We start from the raw sequence: 27,941 nt of genomic DNA on the forward strand, positions 1-27,941 counted from the left end.
CTTGAGGGGGCATGAGAGCATGGAGCCCCCAGCTCAGGTCTCCAAATCCCCAGGGATGTGGTCCTGGGTGGGTTTTAAGAAGAGAGAGAAAACCAGGACCCCTGGGTGCTCGCAGAGTGGCTCCTTGTTGATCACGGGGCAGCGACCACAGCTGCACGCACTGCCGGTGCTTCTAAGAAAGGCGCCGTGTTTCTCTCAAGGACCGTGCAGCGCTGCATCACATTGACGCATGGCTTTCACACTTAACTGCCGCCGCGGTCCTGTGGTGCTTACCCTTGACGAGAGCAGCTGGTGGGACGCCCACGACGGAACTGGGAGCCCTCTGCAGACTCCTCTGGCCTGGCGGGGTCACGGCGGCCGGGGTGCCACGTGCCCAAGCCTTCAGACTTGTTTGCTGCAGTTTGTTAAAGACGGAGTCCCAGGGCGCAGAGAGCAGGGCAGCCATTTCGGTCAGTGGGGACGGGCACCCATCGTGAGCCCTTGAACGAGACCTCTTCTGCAGCCTTGGGAGGAAAGCTGAAGCCAGCGCCTGGAGGGAGGCATGGTCATCTGTGCTCTCTGCTGTGCCCCCACCCCCACAGCCAGAAAACCCTGTGGCAGGAAGGACCTCATCCTGCCCGTCTTGAGACTATGTGGGGAAAATGACCAAGTGGAAAGAAGACACATCCTCCTCTCTCTCCCTTCCTTCTCTTCCTTTTTCTTCCTTCCTTCCTTCCTTCCTTCCTTTCTTTTCTTCCCTTCTAATCTCTTGGTTACACATCTTTGGACAGGAATAGAAACTAAATAAATTTTAAAAAATTGGATATGGGCGGCCTCTGTGCAGGGAATGGACTAAATTATGCCCACTGAACTTTCTGTCGGTCACGCACACACATCAGAAGCTCGGCACCACTGCCTGTGCTGTTGCCAAGCCTGCGTGGACAACCTCCAGGGAACAGGCACCGTGTTTCTGGGCCTCCCAAGCCTCAAACCCAGGGCTGGATGGCCTCTCACTGCTCCCCAGGCATGAATCCCTGTTTTACTTAGTGCACGTGTTGGTAGCCGCGGCTGCACCCCTGGAGCCCTGACTTTGTTGGGGGTGGGGAGTGGAGGTCACTGTACTTACAGCGCAGTCAGGAAGGGCACTGGGTTTTCTGTGACTGGCCAGGCTTGAGGAATGATTGCAGCAGAGCAAACTCTTGGGAAAACGAGTTCCTCCCCTCCCCTCTCTGAGACCCTGCAATAAACAGAGGAAATGTTCGGGCATCAAACTTAAGCACACCTGTCTTTGAACTTCTACCTGCCCCACCCAAGGTCAAGCCCCTTCCTTACAAGGTCACTGTAAGGATTGGCTGCAAGGATGGACAGGAGGTGTGTGGTGCAGGGGAGGCACCTGCTGTTGTGGGCACTGTCTTCTTGTCCATGGTCACAGATGCGGCCCAACCCCAAACTGGGAAGACTTCCGAGAGTGTAAGGGGAGGACATATCCTAACACCAGCAAAGCAGCCCTGGGCTGGCACTGTGCACAGCGAGTTAAGTCTCCACCTGCAACGCGGCATGCCGTATCAGAGCGCCTGTTTAAATCCCAGCTTCCTGCTAACGCATCTGGGAAGGCAGCAGATGGCCCAACTGCTTGGATCCCTGCCACACCCATGGGAGACCTCGATGAAGCTCCTGGCTCCTGGCTTCAGCCTGGCCCAATCCTGGCCTTTGCAGCCATTTGGGGAGTGAACCAGCCACAGACTCTCTCTCTCCATCTGCCTCTCTCTGTCACTCTGCCCGCACCAGGACACAGCAGGTGGGTCCTGTCTCCACCTGTCCTCCTGATCTTCCCCCTCTCCTGGACATCCCACTTGGGTTCCCAAAGGCAGACGCTGGGTGGCTCTCTGCAGCTCTTACTAAAGGGACCATGCTGTTCTGCCTGTTTGCCCAAAGAAATAAGACCCGGGGGCTCTCCTGAGCAGTCCCAATGTCCACACCTTCCCCTTTTCCAGAAACAAATGACCTGGCATGACCCCAGGACGCTGCTGTGGCCCCTAGGAGGCTGTCAAGGACTCCAGGATGCTGCCACGGACCCCAGGACACTGCTGTGGACTCCCCAGGCCAGCAGCACCGAGTCGTTCCCTCCTCCGTGCTGTCCCCCAGTGTGGGATCCTCATCCTGGAACCTTCATGAGGGCTTCATGGCCCAACTTCCATTTGCAAAGCACTGTGGGATCTGGGCTGCACTTTGTGGCCCAACCCCATGTGTCATTCACTGCTGCACAGCCTGAGAAGCTGTGGCCCTCTGTGTGACAGGAATTTCCCACTGAGTGGTCACAGAGCCAAGTCCTGCTTCAGGGACGGCTCTGCCGAGACGTGCTGGAGTCTGCAGTGGCCTGTATGTTCACTGAGCACAGAATCCACAGCTGGCGTGACTCTAAGAGCCTCGGAAACACCTGCTTTGATGTGGACAAGGGAAACCGAGGACTCGGAGGGCACAGCGTTCCCGACCGGAGGCGGGGAACAGATCCAGGGCCCCCGAGCTCACTCCGCTCCTGCCCGGCAGTCACTCACACCTGCTGTCCCACCCACTGTGTGCAGGGGACTCAACAACTAACAGAAAGACAGCCATTCTGGGATCTGTTTCCTGTGGGTGAGGAGGAGGTGACTCCACTTCTGAATTGTACCTCCATTTAATCAGAATAGATGCAAAATTGAGGGGTGCTCCGGATGCCAGCAAGGAGGCTTGCTTCTGTCTGAGCCCAGAGTTGAGTGGGCCCCAGAGGAGTTCACAGCCACGCTCAGGAGAAGCGCACCTCATCCCTTGGCCCCTGCAGCCACTCTGTATCACACACTCCATCGCCTCTAGAACCGTGGACTCCCTGCCTTTAGAAAACCAGGAGGGGTTTAGTGTGGAAAACTTCAAGTCCCCATCAGGCCTGAAAAGCAGCTTTAGGGGCCGGCGCTGTGGCATATCAGGTAGCCGCCGCCTGCAGTGCCAGCATCCCATATGGAAGCCAGTTCGAGTCCCGGCTGCTTCACTTCCAATCCAGCTCTTTGCTATGGACTGGGAAAGCAGTATAAGATGGCCCAAGAGCTTGGGCCCCTGCACTCATGTGGGAAACCCGGAAGAGGCTCCTGGCTTCAGATCAGCACAGTTCTGGCCATTGCAGCCATTTGGGGAGTGAGCCAGCAGATGGAAGACCTCTCTCTCTCTCTCTCTCTCTCTCTCTCTCCTTCTCTCTCTGGGTAACTCTGACTTTCAAGTAAATAAATAAATCTTTAAAAAAAAAAGCAGTTTTAAATCCAACTCCTGCCCTCCAGGTGCACGCTCTTCCCAGGGTTCTGTTTCTCACTGGCTGACAACCGATGTGGACTGGACACACCCACGTGAGTCACTGCTGTCTCCAAGGGCCCAGCACAGGTTCAAGCAGCAGCCAGGCGCTGCCTGTGGGAGAAGGCACATCTTGTACCTACAGCACAGTCTGTGTCGCATGCATCCCTCATCAGCAGGGCTGGCACTGAGCTTACAGCATTGCTGGCCAGGTTGGCCTTCAGCTGGGTGAGAAGCTGCCCCCAGGAACAAGTGTTTGGCCTGGGAGTTAAGATGCCCGCATCCCACATCCCATACCTGGGTTCAATTCCCAGCTCTGGCTCCCAACTCCAGCTTCCCCCAGAAACCAGGAGGCAGCAGCAGTGGCCTGAGCAGTTGTGTTCCTGCCACTCATACGGGAGAACTGGAATTAAATCAAGAGATGGGAGTTCTGTCTGCTTGCTTCTCCATCTCTCTCCCTCTGCGTGTATCCCTTTTAAATATTTTTCAAAGTCATGGCCAGTGGCCTGGCTCCTCCAAGTACAGGACCCCACTGAAGGTCTGCCCTGGGTGTGGCATCCAAAAGGCTGTCATTGTCATGTTTTTTTTTTTTTTTTTTTAATTAGACAGGGAGAGTTAAATAGTGAGAAAGAGAGAGACAGAGAGAAAGGTCTTCCTTCCATTGGTTCACCCCCAAAAATGGATGCTATGGCAGGCCCGCTGCACCGATCCAAAGCCAGGAGCCAGGTGCTTCCTCCTGGTCTCCCACGTGGGTGCAGGGGCCCAAGCATTTGGGCCATCCTCCACTGCCTTCCCGGGCCACAGCAGAGAGCTGGACTGGAAGAGGGGCAACCGGGACTAGAACCCAGCGCCCATATGGGATGCCTGTGCTGCAGGTGGAGGATTAACCAAGTTAGCCACAGCGCCGGCCCCCATGCTCTGGTTTTAAAAGTAACATATCCATAGTAGGAGTTTGGTAAAATAACAAACATCCAGGCACAAATTCCGTATTCAGCGCAGGTCAGTGAATATAGCTCCAGTACTTTTCATCTATGTCTTGGACCATCCAGCATACCCTGTTTAGTAACAACCAACTATGCTCAAATAAAATGTGAATGCTTCCCATATTGTCAAACAGTCTTCTACTTCATCATTTCCACCGATATATGTCCTCTCACATGGACAGGACAAGATCTTACTCCACAAGTCCACTGCTAATGGATGCAATACTTATTCGTTGCTGTATAATAAATACCCAGAACATCCCAGCTTCAAACAGCAAACATTCATCACTCCTCAGCTCCGGTGGGCCAAAGACCCAGGCCCTGCTCATGGGCCCCCTGGCTCAGGGCACCTTACAGGCTGCAGTGCAGGTGTCTGCTGGAGCCGTGGTCATCTCAAAGCTCCAACGGGGAGAGTCTCCTCCCAAGGTCACCCAGCAGCTATTGCAGGCTCCCGTCCTTGCTGACTTTTGGCTGGAGATGGTGGGTCCTGTCACGTGGGCCTCTCCACAGAGCTGTTCCCCAAACAGCAGGTGGCTTCCCCCAGAGAACCTGAGGGCAGGTGACCACCAAAGACAGCACCGTCCTCTCCTGTCTGAATTTTGGAAGTGGCACATGTGCTTCCACATGGTCCAGCTGGGGCACACAAGGCACTGAGACCATGAGGAATACCTTGGACTACCACAGTGGACAGCTGGCCACTGGCACAGGCAAACGTGGCTCAAATACCAGTAACGAGGAAATAATTTTTTTAAAGATCTACTTATTTATTTGAATGGCAGGAACAGAATGAGATCATCCATTCACTCGTTTTACTCCCCAAATGGTGGCAACAGCCAGGGCTTTGCCAGGCTGAAGCCAAGAGCCAGGAGCTTCACCCAGGTCTCCCAGGTGGTGGCAGGGACTCAGTCACTTGGGCCATCATCTCCACCTCCCAGGTGCAGGAGCAGGGAGCTGGATGGGAAGTAGAGAGGCTGGGACTCGAATGGGCACTGGTAGGGGACACCAGCACCGCGCGCTTTTTTTAAGCTGCTGGGCCACAATTCCAGTCCCAGTGAAGTCATTGTTCATTGTTTTAAGTATCTTTGAGGAAATGACCAGCTGGAGTTTTCGAGACGCGATGTTCCAACACTGAATACAGAAAAGGCAAAGCTCACCAGGTCCACTCAGGACACGAATCAGAAAGACCCCCTGCACATGGATGATTGGCCGTTCAGGCGTCACACCTGTGCGGCAGTGCTGGGTCCTAGGCAGCAAATGCTCACCAGTTCACTTTCACCTTCCCCTGCAGGAGCACCCAGCCCCACGGAGCCCAGCATCAGGCTTCTGGGAACAGAGCACACCTCCCATCCATGTCTCTGCATTCTCCAGACCCCAGGACTCTTCCAGTTCCCGCCCAAGTGAACACAAAGTGCCCTCCTTCCCCACCGTGACAACCCCTATGCTGGCTCCCCGTCGCCCATGTCTGCTTTGACTCAGGGCTCCAGAACTGAGCAGACTGATGAGGGAGACTCAAGCCAGGGCACGGAAGCCTCTGAAGGGAGACAGCCACCTCCAGCTCAACTGCGGGGGCACGTGGAGTGGCGGCAGCTCGCCCAACACCCCTACAAGACAGACAGGTGCTCATCTACACAAACAAGAAGGCCTGAAGCAGGAAGGGCTCTGGGCGGTCCAGAGGAGGAAGCAGAAATCAAGGAATGAGACACTCAGGGCCATGTCTGAGACCCAGACCCGATGGAAACATGGTGGGCAGGGAGCAGTGGCCCAGGCCATGGTGGAGAAGAGGGGCTTGCCTGGGCCTCCCCCCATGCCACCAGCCGCACGTCCTGGTGCTTGAACAGACCAGCACTTGGCTCTTCTCAGCACACTGGTGGTCCAAACTGCCCAAGCGAGAAGCCCGCTGGATCAGAAACTCTGAGGATGAGAGACCAGGGACAGAGGCCCCGCAGGCAGTGACTCATGTCTCCTTCCAGCCAAGGCACTGACGGCAGGACTGGAGAAGGAGCAAAGTGGCCCCTGAGTGGCTCTGTCCCTTAGGACACACACAGCAGCCAGTCCAGAGCTGACCTGCTATGGGGACTGCCTGGGGCTGCAGCATCCGCAGCAGCAGGACACGCTCTCCCACCTGCACACACCGCTGGCTGCAGCCGGGCAGGTGTGTGAGAAAGCGAAGGGCAGTGGAGTGTGGTCCTTGTTCTTGCTGTGCTTACGGTCTCACTTCCAGCTAACAGAGCAAGCGGCAGAGTGGTCAAGAGCCCAAGGAGCCCGTGACTGGCTGGTCACTGGTGTGCCAGGGACAGCTCAGGGCTTGGTGACAGGGCCAAGTGCAGGCCATCAGGGCAACTCAGAAAAGCAGCCATGACAACTCAGGGAGGGGTACTGCTCTGTGCCCCCAGATGGACGCCCGCGCCTCACCTTCCCCAGGCATGGCCTTTGCTGGGAGGACACCCTGGGCCTCTCCATCCCCTGCCTATTACAGGCAGAGTGGATCTCAGTTCTCTTTGGCTACTGCTTCTTGGCTCATTCTGTCTCACACCCATTCAGAGAGTTAAGACGTCTTCCCTCCTCTTAGTCTCCTCCCCTGCAGGTGCTTCATGATCACCTCTGTATTTTCGTCTTGCACCCAGCTGCACACACCATCAGCAGCCTTGTCTGAGCGGCAGCTTCCTCTTCTTCCACCTCTAATTATCTTCAGAACCTTCCAGACTCTGCAGTATACACCTCTCACATGAGCGCTTCTCCCCTCAGGAAGCCAATGTCAGCTTTGCTTCCAGATTCAGCTACTCATTTTTCAGAAATGAAAGGAATTCCTGACTATGGGAGTGGGTGGCCTGCTGCTCACAGCTGCTTCTGTTTCCCTCCCTGGAACCAGGACAGTCTCTCCACGCGGGCCTCTGCAGTCTGACATTGGACATAATGTAGTCAGCAGGCTGACACCGTCTCACCGCTGTAAGCCATGTTCCTGTAGTAACCGTGTGAGCCCAGAAGGAAAACGGTATCCATCAGTCACAGCAAGACACTCCCATGCATTCTCAGTGATGTTAGACACCTCAGAAAATTTGAGAACCAAATAGTGGGGCCTCCAGTCTGAGAGCATCCTTTGTACCTTTTATTTCAAAAGGCAGTGAGAGAAAGGGAGGGATGGACAGAGAGGGAGAGAGAAACAGATCTCCCATCTGCTGGTTCACTCCCCAAAGGCCTACAACAGCAAGGAGGTTGAAGCCAGGAGTCCAGAACTCCATCTGGGAGGCAGGGATCCAGCCACTTGGGCTATCACTTCTGTCCCTAGGGTCTGCGTTAGCAGGAAGCCAGACTCCAGATCTGGAGCCAGGAACTGAACTCAGGCATTCTGATGTGGGCATACCACCTTCAGCTTCACCATCAGGCCAAAAACGTGCCCTGCCAGTGTCTCTTATTACCATGCAGACCCGGGCCCTGGCTGTGCCATAGAATGGGCATACAGTGTGGTCCTCTGACATCTGCAGTTAGCTGTTCAGGTTCTCTTTCTTGGACATACACATTGTACCAAGGATCCTCACACAAAGATGCTGTTTGAGAAACATGAATGTCTGCGAGCTTCATTGATTTCACACAGCAGCCAGGATTCCCATGCATCCCCAGGTGGCTGTGTATCGTTGGAGTCTGCTGTGGGGTCTGAAGGATGCAATTATTCCACTGAAACCCAGGATTTGGTGAGGGGAGGGTAGAACTCCAAGAATGCACCCTCATCCTGGATGGGCACTCATCTCTGCTCTGGCAGATGGCGACAGGGTCTCCTGGGATTGGCCACATGGAAACAGCAGAGCAGAGATCAAAAGGAGAACCCATCCAGGATACAGGTGAGGGGACAAGGGCATTCCAGGCAAGCACTGGCAGGGATGCCCAGATCAAAAAGGGGGTGTTCCAAAAGTGAAGGCCCTGGGGGGGAAATACCTATGCATGTACTGCTGTCACCAAATGAACAGGAAGCTTCAGAGTGGGAGAATGCGTCCAAAATGTATGCCCAGCCTCACTGATGAGCAGGGACAGGCAGATGAAAGCCACGGCCTGTTGGAGTGGTTCTGAATAAAGAGACAGAAATGAAGGGGCTGGCGCTGTGGTGCAGCGGGTTAACACCCTGGCATGAAGCACCGGCATCCCATATGGGCGCCGGTTCGAGTCCCGGCTGCTCCTCTTCTGATCCAGCTCTCTGCTATGGCCTGGGAAAGCAGTAGAAGATGGCCCAAGTCCTTGGGCCCCTGCACCCGCGTGGGAGACCTGGAAGAAGCTCCTGGCTCCTGGCTTCAGATTGGCACAGCTAGGCCGTTACAGCCAACTGGGGAGTGAACCATCAGATGGAAGACCTCTCTCTGCCTCTCCTCTCTTTGTGTAACTCTGCCTTTCAAATAAATAAATAAATCTTCTTTTTAAAAAAGTCAAAAAAAGAGAGAGACAGAAATGAGCAGAGCCAGCTAGGGCGAGCAGAAGGGGAGACCATCCACTGCTGGTAGGAATGGGAAAGAGTGAGGCCACTGTGGGAACAGCATGGAGGCACCCCAGGGTCACAGACCCTCTCACAGTCCTGCAGCCCCACACCTGGGCATCTGCCCCAGGGAAATGACCCCACCTAAGCTACTGCACAGATGGCAGGACCGTTCACTGCAGCCAAGCATGGATCAGCCAAGTCGTCTGTCCGGGGGTGGACACATAAAGAAAACCTGGTACATGAACACAATGGGATATTATTCAGCCACAGAAGATAAAATTTTAGCACTAGGATGGATAAGACTCATGGATAAGCTGGGAAGACATCATTTTAGGTGAGATGCACCAGGCAGAGAGACCTGAATTCTGCATGTTCTCATCCTGTGGGAGCTTTTCACACATGTAGAGGAGAACGGTGGCTACCAGAGGCTGTGCAGCATGGGGGAAGGGGAATGAGACCTGGGAGTAATAGTTCCAGCGTTCTGTAGCACAGTGGCGACTGCAGCTTACAGTAGTTTACTGTGTATTTTAAAATATCTAGAAGGAAGGACTTTGAATGCTGCTAACAAAAAGTAATGATAAGTATTGGCAGTGATGGATTTCGACAGCTACACATTGTGTACACGCATAGAAATACCATATCCTGCCCCATAAACACATACCATCATTGTGTCAATAAGAAACTAAAAACATATGTTTAAAATAAAACGTCGTATCTAGAATATAGAAAGGAGCCCTATAATTTAATAGTAAGACCAACAACTTAATTTCTGTAAGTGACTTGAACATACATGTCACCAAAGGCTACGCACAGGGTCTTCAGGTACAGGAAATGATGGTCACTGGCCATCATGGACACACAAACTAAAACTGCAGGAGATGAGGCCAGAAGTAAAGACTGACCCACGAGGTGGTGACAACATGCAGAAACCAAGACCGTCGTGACTGCTGCTGGGGCTGTGTGACCAGGAGGCACTCGGCAAAACCAGACAGCAGTTTCTTGGGTTGTTAAAAGATGCACCCACTTGGCCAGGTCATTCAACTCCAGAGCAAAGAAGTCATATAACCACATGAGGCCTACAAAGACCACTGTTCATGGAAGTGATCCAATGCCCATCAACAGGACAGGGATGCACTCATAGATATGTTCTGCAGAATATTCACACACATCAGGGGCTGGTGTTGTGGCATGCCTGGTACAGCTGCTGCCAGCGATGCCAGCGGCCCATGTGAGTGCTGGTTCGAGTTCTGGCTGCTTCACGTCTGATCCAGCTCCCTGTTAACGTGTCTGAGAAAGCAGCAGCAAATGGCCCAAGTGCAGTCATTTGTGGAGTGAACCAGCGGAGAGATCTCTTTCTTTCTATCTGTAACTCTTTCAAATAAAAACAAAATAAATCTTTTTTTAAAAAAAAAGCACTCACATAGCAGTGCACTGTATTGATAGATAATGTGTTGTAGACAATTCACACAGCGGTACACTGATAGATACATGCTGGAGTACATTTACACAGTGGGGCACTAATACAGCAATAGAAAGAAATGGACTGGAGACACAGGGACAATATGGATGAATCTCAAATTCACTGTGCTGAGATGCTGTAGGATTAATTTAAACAAAATTCCAGAGGAGAGTCAAGGGAGGACTGAAGGGAGCAGAAACATTTCAGGGGTGATCTGAGTGCCCCTTGCCCTGGCTGCGCGGGGCTTCACGAGTGTATTCAAAATCCATCACATTTCACCGTTTCTGTATGTGCGGCTTCTCGCGCTCCAACTGCACATCCATACAGCATGTAGAAGAGAGAGAGCCACGTCTCCATCTCCTGTTACTCAACCATGAGGTCTGATGTTCTGTTTCGATTCACACATTCCACTGTAAACTCATGAAATGTGAAATCCTGAGACACGAGAAAGAAAAAGGCAGGGAAGTGAATCTGCTGTGCCGCAGAAACCGGAGCTCATCTTACTCCAGCCCTCCGCGTGCATGCCGAGTTACAAGAAAGGCTGTCCTAGTGCCTGGAACCCAGTAAGAACAGTTGACAAGAGTGAACCCACAAACATCCTAAAACACGAGGGGCCAAGTTGAAACTGCCGTCGCATGAGCTACCAGCTGAGAGATCTGGATCAATTATGTCAACACCTACTGAGCCTGAAGAATTTTTATAAAATGTCATTAAAGTAGTACTAAGACTCTGCAGTGTAGGCAGGAGTGAGAAAACACAAAACCGTCAAACAGGTGAGAAGTAACAGCAGCCGCATTCTCACTCAGCACTGCTGTGTACCAGGAGCACTCTGGGAGCGCTGGGCTCCCAAAGTCCTGGTTTCCCTCCCTGGGCAAGAGGACATGGGGTGAGAACGTAGGCAGTTTGTACATGTTGTGGCTGCCATTACTGTGAGTGTCGCAACACAAGGCGACATCTCCTGGGGTCCGATTGCCTGAGTGTGTGCGTCCACACCCGAGGAGGCCGGATTCCCATCATTACAAGGTGTATCATTGTAAAAATAGACCTGGGCAGGCGTCTAGCCTGGTGGCTGAGATGCCTGCCTCCCACATCAGAGCGCCTGGATTTGGTTCCCTGCTCCAGCTTCTGACTCCAGCTTCCTGCTAGCACAGGCTCTGGGAGGCAGCAATGATGGCTTAAGTGGTTGAGTTTTTCCCGCATGTGGAAGATGTACACTGAGCTCCTGGCTCCTGGCTGTTGGGGGCATCTGAGGAGTGAACCAGTGGATAGAAGCACTCGCTCTCTCTCTCTCTGTCTCAATCTCTTTCCTCTCTCCCCCTGCCTCTTGAATAAATAAATAAATAAAAACCAGCTCTGCCATCAGACAGGTCTTCAGATCTGCTCCAAACACACAGGCATAGCCAGAGGCCACCTCCACTAACACTAGCAAGCATGACTTTGCTCTAAGAAGTAACCCAATAGGCATTTGTTCCTAAAGCCACAGAAGTGTTTGCACAAAGGAGTCTCACAGATGCAGGAGGGGCTCTGGGAAGTTCCTCTTGGCCCCTGGCTGGGCTTGTCCATCACTCTGTTTCACTCAGCCCCTTTATCCCCACCCCACCCCCACTGTTTCTAATGCTGCCTTTTGCAAACTTTGCAAATTCCCTCCTGTTCTCCCTCCTCCTGACAACTTAATGAAGGGCACACAGAGTCTTGGTCCAGCTGGTAAAGATGATGGAACAGGGAAAAGAAGAAGAGCCGCTTAAAATGAGATCCAGCCCACTTCCAGTTTCCCCATCACGCTGGCAGAGACAGACAGCACAATTACAAAAACGTGCTGCAAATGAATCACTAAAAATATTTTAATCCTCTCCCCAGTCACGAGTTGAGTAAGTGATAATACTTACTTTATTAGACTGTCACTTAATGAGTTTCAGAATAGGCAAATTAAATACTAAAAGGAAATGAAAAATTGAGCAAAAGGAGAAATAGGACAAATTCTATGCTGGATTTCACTCTACCTAATGTCCAAAAACATCCATTATGTTTAATATAGAATTATACCCTGTATCAAGAGAACTATAGTTTACATATGTATATGTATAGTTTATATAAATGTGACAAATACTTTTACATTATGCTACATAATAATTACACATACATAAATGTATCTCTATATTTACTATTTTTATCCTGAGGAGGGAAATCCCATCCTGAGGATCCTGGCTGAACTGTGGACATGGAAAAACCACGGGCCTGAAGTACCTGGCAGCGTGGTGAAAGTCCTTGTTGTACAATGGGGTCACACTGTGTGCACACTTCAGGCTACAGCTCTGCTTCTCTAATAAAGCAAGCGGGGGGCTGACATTGTGGTGCAGGTTCCACCACCTACGCCACCAGCATCCCACATGCACCCAAGCTTGACTCCTGGCTGCTCCGCTTCCAGTCCACGTCCCTGCTAATGTACCTGAGAAAGTAACAGAAGATGGCTCAAGTCCTTGGGCCCCTGCAGGTGGGAAACCTGGATGGAGTTCCAGGCTCCTGGCTTTGGCCTGGCACAGCCCAGATGTTGTAGCCATTTTGGAAATGAAGAAGCAGGTGGACGAGCTCTCTCTCTCTCCATCTACTTTGCCTTTCACATAAATAAGTACAACTTTAAAGTAAATGAACAGGGGCTGGATCTGTGGCGCAGGTTAATCCTCCTCCTGGGGAGCCAGCGTCCCATATGGGTGCCAGTTCTAGTTCCAGCTCTCTGCTGTGGCTTGGGAAAGAAGTATATAGATGGCCCAAGTGCTTGGACCCCTGCGCCCGCAAGGGAGATGGGGAAGAAACACCTGGCTCCTGGCTTCAGATCAGCACAGCTCCAACCATTGTGGCCATTTAGGGAGAAAACCAATGGAAGGAAGACCTTTCTCTCTGTCTCTCCCTCTCACTGTCTGTAACAATACCTCTCAAATAAATAAATAAAAAAATCTTTATAAATAAGGGAGGGAGGAAGTTGGAACTGGATCCATAAAGCAAAGCCAGTTTCTGGCCGCACTTACTTGGGAATTTCATTTAGAAGGTGCTGTGTCCTGGCTTGAGCTAGATTTAAGCTTCTGGGTGAAACAATGGAGGTTTTTTAGGTATCTAGCACTTAGAGACCCCCTCTGTGGCTTTGGAAACTCCCACAGCCAAGTCGTGGTAGGAAGGTCTTGGCCACACTGTTGAGGCAGGAGGGGAAGACACACCTCCTCCCCACCTCATAGTCGCGAGGGTTGTGGTCAGAGCCCCTCAACATTCGTTCCAACAACTCCACTCTGGCTTGAGTCAGACAGAACTGGTTTCTCTTGTCTACAGCTGAAAGCCCTGGCAGCATGTGTGACCCACCTTCTTCTCAAATGTGTTTTGTCCCAATGCAGCACTTGTTTCCATAGCAATATTTATTGAATGAAGAGCAGATCATAACTCAAACAGATTGTGGAGCAGGGGTAATGTCTGGTAAAAATACCCAGTGGTGCATCTTTTTCTAAATGCAGTGTTAATCATTTTAATGCATGAAATGATCAGAATGAGCCTGCTCTGGTTCCTGGAGGGAAATTATGTTAAAAGACATTAACAATCAACTCCGTTTTGCAAATAGATGGCTTGTTAACAGGCGGCCACTCTTGTGGTTTTCAGAGTTGGTTGGAGGCTGGTGTCTTGGGGAATCACAAACACCCACAGCCTGTTTTGTGTGGGAGCCTAATGAGTGCTCAGAGCCTCCAGGCCCCAGGGCTGGGGTCTGGCTTTAAGCAGGACAGTCTCTCCTGTCCGACTGCTTGCCTGGATGGGGTGGGGGTGGAGGATTCCCATTTAGGATGAAAATATCCTGGATAGCTGTCACCAAAACATAGCAGGCAGTGAGGTGATGTCTACATTGCAGCCCAGGGCTATGCAAGGACAGCAACAAGACCCTGAGTGGGAGGGGGGGGTCTGGGAAGGAGAGTGGCTGGTGACTGAGGAGGGGTCCAAAGTCACCCAGAGTGGCACTGTTCTATCCAGCTTGGCTCTGCTGGCCTCACTCCCTGAACCAGCCATGTCCACAGCATGTACGTGACATTGCAAGTGATCAAGAGATGGTTTAAGGACATGGGAGCATTGCTGGTTTCTAAGCAGCTGTAGAACTGACTACAGCATCCACAGATTTTGGTGAACAAACCCCTCTCCTGGGACAAACCATGCTCTTTTTACTATCCCACTTCCCTCAGCCTCAGTCTCTCTCCCATGCCCATTGGCATCCTATTTGAATGCTCTGCTCCCTGTCCATCCCTTCTCCACGGCCCAGTGCTGCTCTGCCTTCAACCCATCTCCCCACTCTACTCCCACCTCTGTGACCCACTGGGTGGCAGGGACCCAAGAACTCAGACCATCTCCCTCTGCTTTCCCAGCCCATTATCAGGGAGCTGCATCAGAAGTGGAGCAGGGACCAGCTCTGAGGCAGAGGGGTAATGCCAGCATCCCACACTGGCACCTGTTTGTGTCCCAGCTGCTCCACTACCTATCCAGCTTTCTGCCAACAGCCTGGGAAAAGCAGCAGCTGATGATTCAAGTGCTTGGGCCCCTGCCACCCACATGGGGAACCTGGATGAAACTCCTGGCTCCTGGCTTCAGTCTGGCCCAGCCCCGGCCATTGAAGCCATCCGGGGAGTGAACCAGCAGATGGAAGACCTCTCTCTCTGTAAGCATGACTTTCAAATAAATAAATATTTTTTTTTAAAAAGAGAGAGAAGTGGAATAGCTGGGACTTGAACCACCCATATGGGATGCCAGCATCACAGGCAGTGGCTTAATTCTAAACAACACTCTCTTTGTGCCCAGAGGTGCAAGAGAGGGCAAGCAGAACACGAAGTCTGCGTGACAGCCCCACCAGTGAGTAGCCAATCTGTATCGTGCCCGTGTTTCTACCCAGGGGCTCCCGAGAGCCTTGGAGGTAGCTGGCAGGTGTTTTATAGGCTCGGGAGGGCTGTGTGTGTGCCAGCTCCAGACGTGTGACGCTTGTTGTGCCCTGACGGACAGTTTGTCAAAGGCCTCGGGCATCCTGAGTTCCTAACATGGCTCCCTCTCCCCAGCCACTGGGACTGCAGCTGGAAAGGTAAGCAGACACCACTCCTGCGGGAACCTGGTGCAGTTCAGACACATCCTGGGGCGGCAAACATGGCATCTCCTTCGGTGTCTACGCCCCCTGCTCTCTCTCGCTCGCACATGTCTTCACCAAGCCACCTTCCTACTTCATCCGCGAGAGTCACCCCCAGGACCTCCATAAAACCCGCAGCGCCTGCATTTCCTGGGGAAGTCCCTCCTCCCTCTCTCACCCAGCAGCCCTTCGCTGGGCTGTGGGGCCCCTGCCCTACCTGACACCAAAGCTGCTGGGTGACGACACCCTTGACCCCATGGCCCTAGCCATCGCCAAAGACCACGGCCCTCAGGTCAGTCTTCTGAGAGTCAGTGCCCTGCTGTTCTCACAGGTCTGTATTGTTATGTTTAGATACCTTTCATAGACACATTCATTCCACAGCTGGGAGAGGGGGGAACTGGGACTTGGGAGGTGAGGGGAAGAGGTCTGAGTGGAGGCTGAGCAGCTCTGGTGCAGGCAGAACCAGCATAGCCTACACAGAAGCTACTCACCCTTCCCAGCTCCGAGGCCCAGTATCGGGTGCGCTGAACAAGACTCCTCCTGAGGATTGTCCAGCTGTCTCTCTTGGTCACTGACAGGCAGCTCCACCCAAGCCATCTCCCAGTTCACTGTTCATTACTATCCACATTACTACTCACACACACAGACAAATCCACACAGACTGACCCACACTCACACACACACACACACACATACACACAAACCCACACACAACCTACCCTAATACATACACACACAACCCACACTCACACTTGGACAAAGCCACACATGACTACCCTCACACATACACACACAACCCACACTCACACATACACAAATCCACACACAGACTGACCTACCCTAACACACACACACACACACACAGAAACCCACGCACAACCTACCCTAACACATACACACACAACCCACACTTACACATACACAAATCCTCACATGACTGCCCTCACATACACATAGACAAATCCAAACACAACCACCCTCACACACCCATGTAGACAGATCCACACATAACCCACCCTCACATACCCCTACACAAATCCACATACAACCACCCTCACACACACAAATCTACACACAACCCACCCTTACATACACAAACAGACAAATTCACCAAACACAAACAAAACCACTTCTCCTTGCCTGCTTCCCAGACACCATCTGAGGAAAGGCGGGAGAGAGAGGTATGTGTGGCAGAAGAGAAGGCCTTCAGTAAAGGTGACATCAATGTGGTTAAGGTGACACCAATGTGATCAAGGTTACATTGACTTTGCCAAGATGACATTAAGGTGGCCAAGGTGATCCCTGAGCAGACCTGATCGGAGATAAGGGCACATGTCTGGCTGCCATCTGGCTGGCCCTTGGCTGGGAAGCTTTGGGTGTTCCCAACAGAACTGGGAGGATCTGCAGAGTCCATTTGGCTGAGTGCAACTACATGTAGTTCCCCTACACACACACTATATAGGTATCTAGATACCTATCTATCTAGATAGATATATACATATACATCTATATACACACATAGATATAGATACAGAACACAAGGGAACAGAAACCAAGGGAAGGAGGACTAGAAGAAAGCAAGGGGTTATGGACTGAGCAAGACTCGGCTCCCCAAACACTTGGAGACACTGGGACTCAATGTCTATGTTAACATAGTACTTGGATCAATGACAAGGGTTGGTGGGTTAGAGTAGAGGTGTCCAAAGCTGGGGCCTTTGGAAAGGGGTAGAGCTAGATGAGGTTGTTAGGGAGGGTTCTGGGGTTGAATCAGGGTAGCTCCATAAAGAAAGTCCACATGAGGGCAAAGGGAGGAGAGCCCTCGTGATCCTGCATCCCGGCTCACAACGTGATGCGTCCTCCACCAGGTGCCAGGCTCACAGGCACCTGTGAACTGTGACCCTCCAACCTCAAACCTGAAATAAGCCTTTTCTTTCCCAAGAAGCTCCTCTTGGGTATTCAGTGAAAGTAACAAAACCTGGCAAGCACACGAAGAGCAGGGTAGGTGGAACCTGTGATGATGCTGTCCATCCCGTTTCTCCATGCATGGCTGTGGGCCACACAAAGCAGCAGCCTGTGATGAAGGGTCCCTCCCAGGTGCCCCAGCATTGCACAGGTGCTCTCTCAGGGGACGCATGGCCTCTGCCCAGGAAGCAGGAGGGCTCCATCTGAGACAAGACTCCTGCAGCAGGTGACTCCCAAGTTATGTGGGGCTACATCTTACAACAGCCTGCACCTTCCAGGGCCCTGCCCTCCCCCAACCCCTTCAGACCAAGCACTATAGGAGGGAGGCCTGCAAGGCAGTGCCTACTCAGGTTCCAGTGAATTCTGCTCCATCCAAGGTGTGAACTGGAGCCTATCTAGGGGAAGCAATGGGCATGGCATATTTTAACCAACTGATTGAAACCCCAGAAAACACAGAGTGAAAGCCAGCACTCACTGGTCAACAGCAAGAGCGCAGATGTCAATGTGCACAGTCTCTCATCATGATGAGCATGGAGCCCCAGTGATGCCGTGGCTGGAGAGCAGGACTCCAAGTTCTAGTGGAGCTACAAGAACAGGGACTGGGCAGTTTCTCACATAGATGGAACATGTGACCACAGCAGCAAACCGGCCTCACACAGAGTGTTTCATGCTGGGAACAGTGGCTCTCCTGTGAGCCCTCTAAGTAAATACGACCCAAGGAATCAAATCAGTGAAGACATCTGTGAACCAATTAAAACCTGGCAACGCCAATCACTAGCTTTGATGCTTAGGTTTTCTGACAGGCAATTTGGCTGTGAGGCCCAAGCAGTGACTCCACTGCTGGGTCAAATGCCCTCCTGCTGAGAACTTGTGCCACCTCTTCGGGAAGATGCTCCCAAGTCCTCCCCACCTCGACCCCACCCCGGGTGGCACCAAAAGTGCATTCCCTGCCTCCAGGCCCCTTCGCTTTGCTGAATATTGTTCATGTGCTCAGTGAACGCCTGCTGGGCAGATGAAGGGGTGGATGGAAATGACTGTGTGTTAACGCAAAGGAGAGAAGACTTGTCCCCAAGGGCCAGCTGAGGACTCAGAAGGTGCGGCAGCATGAGATGACCACTCAGGAACTAGTCATGGATTGAGAATTAGATGCAAACCTTTTTCCTTATTCCAAATTCACCATCTTTTCAGAGAAGAACCTCCACTGTGAGAAGTTATTTATATTAACACAGAGAATTCTAATGGCAGCCCTGGGGCTTGCTCAATGTGGTGACATTGAGCAAACCAATTAACCTTTCCCTTTCATTGTCTGTTAAATAAGCAAACAGCCCCATGTGTGTGTCTTCAAGGGCCTCCTTGAAAAACAATGCCAGACAAAACTTTAAATTATAAGCACAAAGCCATCAGTCAAGCTTTCTGAAATTGAGCCAAAGAACAAAACTCTGAAGTAGAGATCATGGACATGTTGTACCCTCAGCTCAGATCACAGAATACCGGGGGCCAGCATCGTGCAGGTCAAGGCTCAGGGCCGGAATGGCATCTCTCCATTGTGTTAATGTGTTCAGATACTGCGCATCTGGCCTGGTTCATGAAGAAACAGAAAAAGGTCAGGACTTCAATTCTTTGTCTCTATTACTGCTCTGTTTATGTGACAAACGTCGTGGGGCTCTTCTCTATTCATGTCATTTAGTAAGAAAAGTACCACCTTTTCTCCTTCCAACAAAGTAGACTAAAAAGGGAGGAAAAGCTAGGTCAACTTTCTCAAAGTCTCAGGAAATGAGAAACCACAAGCAAAATGTGTTAAGGCCTTTCTGGGGGTGCTGAGAGCTTTGCTTTTCCTGATAGATCTCTGGGGAGGGAGGGGTGCGTGCTGTGCATTCTGTTCTCTTCCGAGGATCAAACGTGGCTGTGCAAACTCACCTGGGAAGCCCTCTGCCAGCGCTGCTGTCATCCTGGGGACAGCGAGGCCAGGCTTTCTCTCGGGATGAGGCAGCACTGGCATTGGCCAAGTACAGAACTCCTACCAGACGGAGCATCACAGGGCTACAGGTGCCAGGACCCCACACCACAGCCGCAGACATGGCTCAGGCAGCCCACCTAGGGGAAGGGGCCCTGTGTTCCACTGGGGGCTCTCAGGGAAGGCAGGAAGCTCCCCAGGCACCACCTCTCCAGCGGCACAGACAAGCACAAGGCTCCCAGCATGGAGGAAACGTGGTGCTGACTCACCCCAGGAGGGACTCAGCTAGCTGTGCACAGTTCTGCTGAATCCTTGCTTCACAAAGTCCCAGCATCTGACTCAGCAGTGCTGGGGTCTGAGTCGCCAGCCGCATGTCCACCCAGGAGGAGGACCAGAACCCAGAGCCTGGGAGAGCCAGGAGTAAGGCGCTGGGTCTGGCCATGTGAGGTAAGTGTTTGCCAGACACCTTTCCAGAAAAGAAAGAACATGCAGTTTCCAGAAGTTTTAGCAGCAGAAACATACTTTTAGGAACAGATGCCGCCCAGCTTATGATGGGTTATGTCCCCTGTGGAAAATGCGTTTACTGCCCCGACCTGCTGAACGTCCACCTCAGCAACACGGTGCCCTGTAGAGTGAGAGCGACCACGGGGCTGCCTGGGAGCTGTGCTCGCTGCACTGCCCGGCTTCATGAGATACGGGCCCAACCACGGCTGGCCGGGGAAGATTCGGATCCCAGATTCTTTGAAGGATGGTTTCTCTGAACGCAAACCACGTTGGCACCATTGCCCACCATGGGAAAGGCAGAGCTCTCTGGGTCTTCTCTGTTGCCTGTTTATGGCCTCCCACATCCGGGGACTGAGCAAGAATGGAGTGGGAAATGAGACCCCAGAGGAAGGCTCTGCTTCTGTTCTTACTCACCATTGTACCTCCTCCCTGTTGCCTCCAGCACTGAGGAAACTGCAGGGAGCTGGTGGCTAATCAGCCTACGTGGCAGGAACGTCGGCAACTCAGCTCTCCCGAAGGCCCAGGGAAGAAGGGCAGATGGCCCTTACTTCATCCTCCTCCCTGTCTCTCGGCAGAATCAGCCTCACCGCCCTGAGAGTCACTCACACTCAGCGTCCTCTGTCCTTTGTCCCCTTACCACGGTTCCCCAGACCCCTCCAGCAGGCAGCCTGGCTCTGCAGAACGTCCTGTGTGCGTAGCAAGCGGCACGGCGTGCAATGCTGAGCCTGCACCCAGGAGAGCGTGTGGAGGCCCCACTCAGTTCTTCGGGGCAGAGTACAGGGTGTAAGCATAATTCACAAGAGAATATTTCTGTACTCAGAATCCTTCAGACACATCCAAATTTCCCTGCTTTTACAAGAAAAATCTTTCTTATGCTCTTGGCGTCTACTCATCATCAAAATCCTCCTCTCTCTTCTGTCTCCAACCTCAGAGGAACCCCCACGCCCCACCTTCTCTGTGGCCTGCCTTTTGGGAGTAGACTATTAACATAACAGCATCACATTCGAAATGTATTTGTAATGGACAAAGCGTTCTGAAATATAAATTCTCTAAATAAAAGTGTCATGCTCCCAGTAAAATAAGATGGATTTATTTTTCTTTTGTGTATCGGCAGCATAATAAGTCTCCACCATTAAGAGTCTCGTGTAGAATATCAAGATTCATGGGTTTACCATCAGCATGACCCCCACTGAAAATGATTTAACTTCTCTGCAGATGCCCCAGGAAGGCTTGGGCGCAACTCAGAGGCTCTCGGCAAATCAGCCGTGGTCAGATCCTGGGACGAGCAGACCCTCTGAATGTCTGCAGCAGATTATTTAAGAGAAAGGACGGAAGTAGGCCAGCACTAGAATAATAACTTTTAAAACCCCACTAAGAATTTGTGATGCAGAAAAATCTTGGTTTGAAGAATGCCTCACTGTTTCACAGATGCAGATTTGCCAGAAGTCATACCATGTCTCCCAAAACACCTGCCTCGCCCTCGGTCTCTTCTCTGCCTCTGCGACTTTCAAATAAAATGAAAGCAAACAGAAACTGCTGCATCCCATATCCAAGAGCACGGATTCCTGGCTGTCCATTCCCAATTCCAGCTTCCTGTTAATGCACATCCTAAGAGGTAGCAAGTGATGGCTCCAGTATTTGGGCCCTGTGACTTCCATGGGAGACCAGAATGGAGTTACAGACTCCTGGCTTTGGCCTGGCCCATCTCTGGCTGGTGATGGTATTTGGGGAGTGAACCAGCAGGTCAAAGATCTTTCTGTTTCTTTCTCTCTCCCACCCCCTATCTCTGTCTCTCCATCTAGCCAATAAAATCGTAATAAGCAAATAGAAATTCAAAATCAACTGCAGTGAAGCCTGAGTATAATATTTTGCCACGAGGTATACATCAGTGCTCTCAAACTATTCAAAGCAGGCTCCAAGTTCAACAGCAGGGCCTAGTGCCTGGGCCCCCATTCACAGGTTAGAAGCAATGTGCATGTCCCACTGTCTTCTGGTGTCATTGTGTTTAAGAAGTTATGATAAACGGATCTTAAATAAGAATGCAGTAGGAGAGGGAGTAGGAGGAGGGATGGGAGTGGGGGAGGGAGGGTGGGTATGGGGGGAAGAATCACTATATTCCTAAAGCTGTACCTATGAAATTTGTATTCATTAAATAAAAGATTTCTTAAAATTTTTTTACAGAAAATAAAAAAAGACGTTATGATATGTGGGGAAATTAGTTACACGAAGCAATTCAAAGATGGTGCCCAGAGGAAGTAAGATGGGCGGAACTCAAAGTGGTTTGTCACTAAGGCTGATTGGCCACGCAACATCAGGGGAAGTGATGACAACTGATGACATGTATACAGACATGTGGCTAGTCCTGTAAAAATCGGCCCGTAAAATGACCGTTTAAGTGATTGGTTGGTCCTTAGCCCTGCCCCAATGACTGCAGTTTTGTGCTATAAAATCCTCTGTTAGGTGCGAAATAAACGAGTCCCTGCTGGACTTGGCTCCCGCTGTGTCTGATCATCTCCGGGATCGGGAGGCTGGGGAACGGGTGAGCGGCTCACTTACCTTTCCTCAGACCCGGTCCATCCTCGTACGGGTGGACTGAGACCCTGCAATGATAGATAAGCTGTCGTGATCAGCTGTGATGGGTAAGTCGCCGTGGTCATAGTACACAATCCGCAGACTTGAAAGCCAAGAGTCTCCAGTAGCCAAGTTGAGTGCAGTGATCAAACAATACCTACAGTTGTGCTTTGGGGTATATACTACATTATTTCACATCACAGTAATCAGGACAAAAGCTTGGAAGTTCATGCAAATGGATTTGGCCAGCTGTGTAAGTTAAGAGCTGGGTTTAACTGCTAGGGACAGAGAGTCCGTACACTGGAGGTGTGAACATAGCGGACACAGGTCTCCGCCCAGGAAAAGGTTCTGGCTGGAGGACCCAGCTCACCTCAGCCATGATGGGCAGCAGCTTCTCAGCACCTGGTTCCCTGCAGAAGAACCTGGAGCTCAGTGGGTATCTCAGAGGACTGTCTGACGTGAGCACCAAGCCACGTCCGGGAGCCCTCAGATCAAGACCACCGCCATCCACGGAGGGCCTCTCCACACCCAGGGAACAGACAGGCCAGGCAGCAGACACTCCTCCATAGGATTCTAGGTCATTACCTGGAAAGGACAAAAAGGCCTTGCGCTCTCCGCTCAATGGAGGACAAGCTGAAAAGTCCTCAGCTGTTGTCACAGTTCAGAACCACGGGTGGGCTGAAATGACTGCGAGGTCTTCACGGTATCTTCAGTGAAAACCATCTACAGAGCAGTTTCTGGTGTAACCCCAGTCTACAGGAAATATGTGTATAGGGGCGAGCATTGGTGCCACAGTAAAGTCACTGCTTGAGATGAGTGCATGCCATATTGAAGAGCCTGAGTTTCAGTCCTGGCTGCTCTGCTTCTGATCCAGCTTCCTGCTGATCACATGCTGGGAGGCAGATGATGGCTGAAATACTTAGGTTCCTGTCACCCCCACAGGACACCCCTGGCTTCAGCCTGGCTCAGTCTTGGCTATTGTGGCACTGGGGGAGTGAACCTTCAGATGGGCGATCTGTCTCTGTCTCTCTGCATTTCCAACAGAAATGAAGATTAAGATTACATATATGCATTCTAGTTATTTAATATATTCATTGTTTTGAAAAGGCTGGAAGAACAAGCCAAGACACTAGCGGTCATCCCCTCCTGGAGGTGGAATTGAGGGGCCACAGCTGGACGTGAAGAGGCCTCCTTTGGGACACTGGCCTGAAGCAGAGAGGAGGAGTAAGGCACGGCCAGAGATGAGGGCAGCCAGAGCAATGGAGAACTGCAGTGTGGGTGTGAGGGAAGCTGCGCTGCCAAGGGACACCTGGATCCCCTGGGTCAAGATGCCCAACAGATAGGCAGGGACACCCAAGCTCAGGGCAAGAGTCTCACCTGGGCGGTGAGAGGAGGGAGAAAGACAGGGACCAGACAGGTGGCAGGAGGGGCAGCAGACAGCGGGACCACACCGTGCACACTGTACACACACCCCTGTCTCACCACACACACTTCCTACCTCACCACACACACCTTCCCTTCATCTCAGAGCAGGGGCTGCCAGTGCAAAGTGAAAAACAAAAACATCCACAGTGCCCTCCTCTCCTGGGTGCCTGGAGGCCCTGGGGAGGGGAGTGCTGAGCCCTCGTTCTAACAGCGTGTTCCGTGGCCAGTGGACCCAACTGTGTCCCACTGACCCCTGGGTCCATCATATGGGAAAGGAGATAAAAGATGCAACCATGCATGCTGGAGGCCACGTTTGGGACAAGATTTCTGTGTGCCCCTCAGCAGTCAATCCCTCTACCCAACCTCAGATGTTCACAGACGCTCTGGGCGTAGTGGTGCCATCTGAGCTGTGGGCCCACTCAGACTTGGGAACGGCCATCTCCGGCGGTAGAGAAAGTCAGTGTCCTGCTCCCCAGAGTCCACCCAGAGGTGAGGAGCTGGGGGGGTCCCAGGAGTGTGCATGTGTGTGCGTATGTGTGTACACATGTTCATGTGCATACGTGTACATGTGTATGTATGTGTGCAGACACATCAGGGTGGCGTGTGACACTTCTGGTTTCTGGCCATAGCTCCAAGTTTCTGGAGGATGGTCCGAGGCACAGGCACGAGATTAAGAGGGGACAATGGACCATGGGCTCTTTTTAAAAGAAGGGACATGGGTGAGGTCAAAGGTTTAGACTCGTTTAGGAACCAGTCAGTAATCTCGGGATGCACTATGAAGCCTCTGATTTCATTCCTCCCCAAGCCATCTGTCTCTTGTTTGAGGGATTTTCCATGTAATGTGACCACTGCTGTGCCACTGAGCCAGGTCCCCAGCCAGGCTGGCAGCCCGGGAAGCTGACAAGGCAGAGAGGACAGGGCCTTCCCGCCAACCTGCATGAGCTCCCTAAGGAGTGAAGGGACCGTGCAGGCTCACCGCTGTCACTGTTCATCTAATTTTCCCTTTGTCTGTTCTTTGCAAATAGCATGGCATTCTCTTTGATGTCTGAAGAAACCTGATTCTTTCACAGGTCACTGACTCTTTTAAGAACAAGAGGTGAAACCTAAACAGCAAAGATGCCTGTTTCAGGCACCACTTGCAGATGGTGTTGTCGCTAGTGCTCAGCTTTGACTGCCATCAGTCTCACCATGACAGCAACCATTTCTGATGACCGCTGTTCCTGTTTTCCCCACTGGACAGCTTAAACATGGCTCTCAAAGGGTGGCTGCTTCCAGAAAACTGCCCAGTTTATTGGATCCACAAGAACGGTGGTTGTCTGTCAGGCAGAAGAACTGGCCCTTACAGAGGGAACTGTGGGCACATTCGTCCCAATTTGCTGACTTCCAGTGAAGCAGTGTCTCCCAGGGAGGTCCCCTTGTCCGTGAATCTGGGCAATCAGAGGGCCACAGAGCTGCAGCCATAAGAGCTCGAAGCCTGCATGGCAGTCGATCCTGCTAACCCTTGAGGAAACCAAGAGCCAAACATTACAGCCCTGGCAAGGTTGGCCCCGCAGCAGGGCTAAGATAGGCTCCAGCTACCGATTCAAAGACAGGTGCTCTCGTCTGATCTGTGCGGCCCCTTGAGTGCTTCACTGAGACAGCCTGGTTGCCCCCCGTGCTGGCTCTGCAAAGCTTCCATATTCGTAAGTGAAATGATCACCAGCCCTTCTTCCCTGACGTGCAATTTAGAACTATGATTTATTAAGCTCCAGCTGGACACCAGCCACAATGCCATTTCATGCACATGGACACATGTGGGGTCAAGTGACCTGGAATCACTCTTCTGGAAGCTGTAAAGTTTAAGGCATCACTGAGTGGAAAACAGATGGAAGACATCCAGGCAGAGAACCTCATCCCCGCCACATGGCTGTGAACTGGACTGGCCAATGTCTGCACGCACAGAAGGAACGTCCTGAGCTGTCCTCAGGCCCCAAGTGAATGTGGAGTGGGTACAAACCCGTGTGCCTGGAGTGTGCTATGTGAGCAAGTGGTTCAGGATGCAGCGGGGTCAGCTTAGCAACGGGGAACACAGGGCCCAGGACACTAGAGGAGGTGAGGAGCAAAGATCTCCGGACGTCTAACACACCTCTCCCCCTCTACCCATGTGGCCACAGAGAAGGCCAGGCACAAACCCCACTAGTCTGCTGCCACCACTGGGCATCTGCCCTTGTCGCATCTTTCTCACCTGTGCACCTGCCCTTGTCACCTTCCCAGTTAGCTCATCCCAGCCTGGTTTCTCTGAGTTGTGGCAAGTTTAATGCATCTTGGGCAGTCACTGCTTCATAACTGTCCCCAGGCCCACGCTGACTGAGGATATTAGAGCCCATGACCATGCAAGGAGATCCCGCGCACCCCAGGGAGGGTGCCCAGTAGGGCAGAAAAGAAGCCTGGCCTCGCCACCTGGCATCCGTGCAGCGCAGAGCAAACTCCACAGACTGAGCAGTGGTGGCCAGGCCACCTGAGTTCACGCAGCGGACACAAGGAGGTGTTCGTGTGTGTCTCAGGATCCAGGGCTCCTAACTGAGCCCACGTCTAAGATAGGCGCAAAGCACTTGCAGAGACCGCTGAAGGAGCAAATTAGTAAGGCTCAAGCTGTGCCGTGAGCCTCTGAATTCCATGTTCCAACAAAGCGTCTCCAGCTGTGCTCTGAGTCCATGAAATCATCTTTAAAGATGAAGACAGGTAAGGGTTCCGCCCAGAGGCCAGCGCGGCACGTGGCTGGATCAGTTCAGTCCCCAAGGAGCAGACGTCAGGCAGGCACACAGAGACGTGCAGGTTTGTGTCAGGTCCTGCCTGATTACAGATGTTGATATTTCCTCACTCTGGATTTTTTCATGAATTTTAACAAATTTTCCTTTAATTGTGATTCATTTTTATCACTAAGCTATTTTGTGCTCCTCCCCCTAAATTTAATGTCCCTAAGTGTACTACTTGCTTCACTGTCCCATCTTGGCAGCCCCATGAAAGCCAGAGACAGGAAGTGATGTGGGAGGGAGCTTGGGAGGAGGTGACACTGGGGTCAGGGTTGGAGGACAGGGGTGCTGTGGGCAAAACAGCAACGGGAAAATGGGCAGGGACAGAGAAGCAGCCTAGGGCAGGTGTGGCTCTTGGATGGCAGTATCTCACGTCCAGAGAGCTCTTCTGTGTCTGGCTCTGTGCTTTAACAAAGCTCCCACTGTGCACTCGGCTCAGAACCAGCTGCTGCTGCAGAGACCACGCAGGGCTGTTCATGGTGCAGTGGTCAAGACGTGGGAATGCATCCCATATCAGAGGGCCTGAGTTCAAGTCCCAGCTCCTCCTTTTCTGGTCCAGCTTCCTGCTACTGCACCCCTGGGAGGCAGCAGATGGTGGCTCAGGTACACGAGACCCTGTAACCCACGTGAGAGACCGGGATGGACTTCCTGCCTCCTGGCTTCACCACGGCCCAACTCTGGCTGTTGTGAACTACTGGGGAGCGAAGTGGATGGAAGACTTCTGTCTCTGCCTCCCTACCTCTCTATCTTTCAAATGAAATAAATCTAAATAAAAAAAACTTAAATTTAAAAATCAAAATGTTTCTTAAAAGAAAGCAAGCAAGCCTGTATGGGTGTAGAAACAAGAGAGCAGAAGTGAGCTGGAGCCAGAGGGGGGCTGGACCAGAACACAAGAGCAGGAGAGGTGTGGATGGCATGGCTGCCTTGAGCTCGTCACAGGGTGGTGTGCGTGGGGAATGGCGGGAAGAGAAGCAGGACAAGATGTTAAGGGCCGCGTTTCTTCCCCATCTCGTTACTTCAGGCCTGGCCCGTGGAGCAGCCCTTGCCCGTCTAAGCAACAGGTGCCCCCTGCACATCCGGACCCTGGCTGCTGCAGAGAGGAACAAGATCCTGACCCCCCTCGGGACAGCAGGTCAGATGTCTCCTCACCGGGGTCAAGGGTGCCTGGCTGGCCCCAACCACTGAGGGGCCTGCAAGAGTGAGTTTCAGCAGCGAGTGCAACGCCGACCCGCGGAGTCGCGTGTTTTACCTACCTTTCTCTTGCGATCCACTGAAATGCACCGCCCGCGTTCCAGCACTGCTCTCAGCACACACCTCTGCACCTGGCCATGCCACATCCTTTCCCGGGCCCTGGCGTGTGTGACAGCCTGGCCTCGTACGTTGTTCCAAGGTCCTGCATTT

At 52.1% G+C, this 27,941-nt stretch overlaps 1 long non-coding RNA gene across 1 annotated transcript; it reads right to left on the reverse strand.

Moving 5' to 3' along the window:
- LOC127487543 (uncharacterized) lies at positions 1–27,941 on the reverse strand. Its single transcript, XR_011381314.2, has 3 exons — positions 27,794–27,941; positions 1,106–1,216; positions 1–529 (listed from the first exon to the last, which is right to left on the reverse strand). It is a non-coding gene; the product is annotated as an uncharacterized LOC127487543 (long non-coding RNA).

The sequence above is a fragment of the Oryctolagus cuniculus genome, chromosome 13, assembly GCF_051225735.1.
Source record: "Oryctolagus cuniculus isolate XC-2025 breed Fujian yellow rabbit chromosome 13, ASM5122573v1, whole genome shotgun sequence".
In the NCBI taxonomy this organism is placed as follows: Eukaryota; Metazoa; Chordata; class Mammalia; order Lagomorpha; family Leporidae; genus Oryctolagus; species Oryctolagus cuniculus.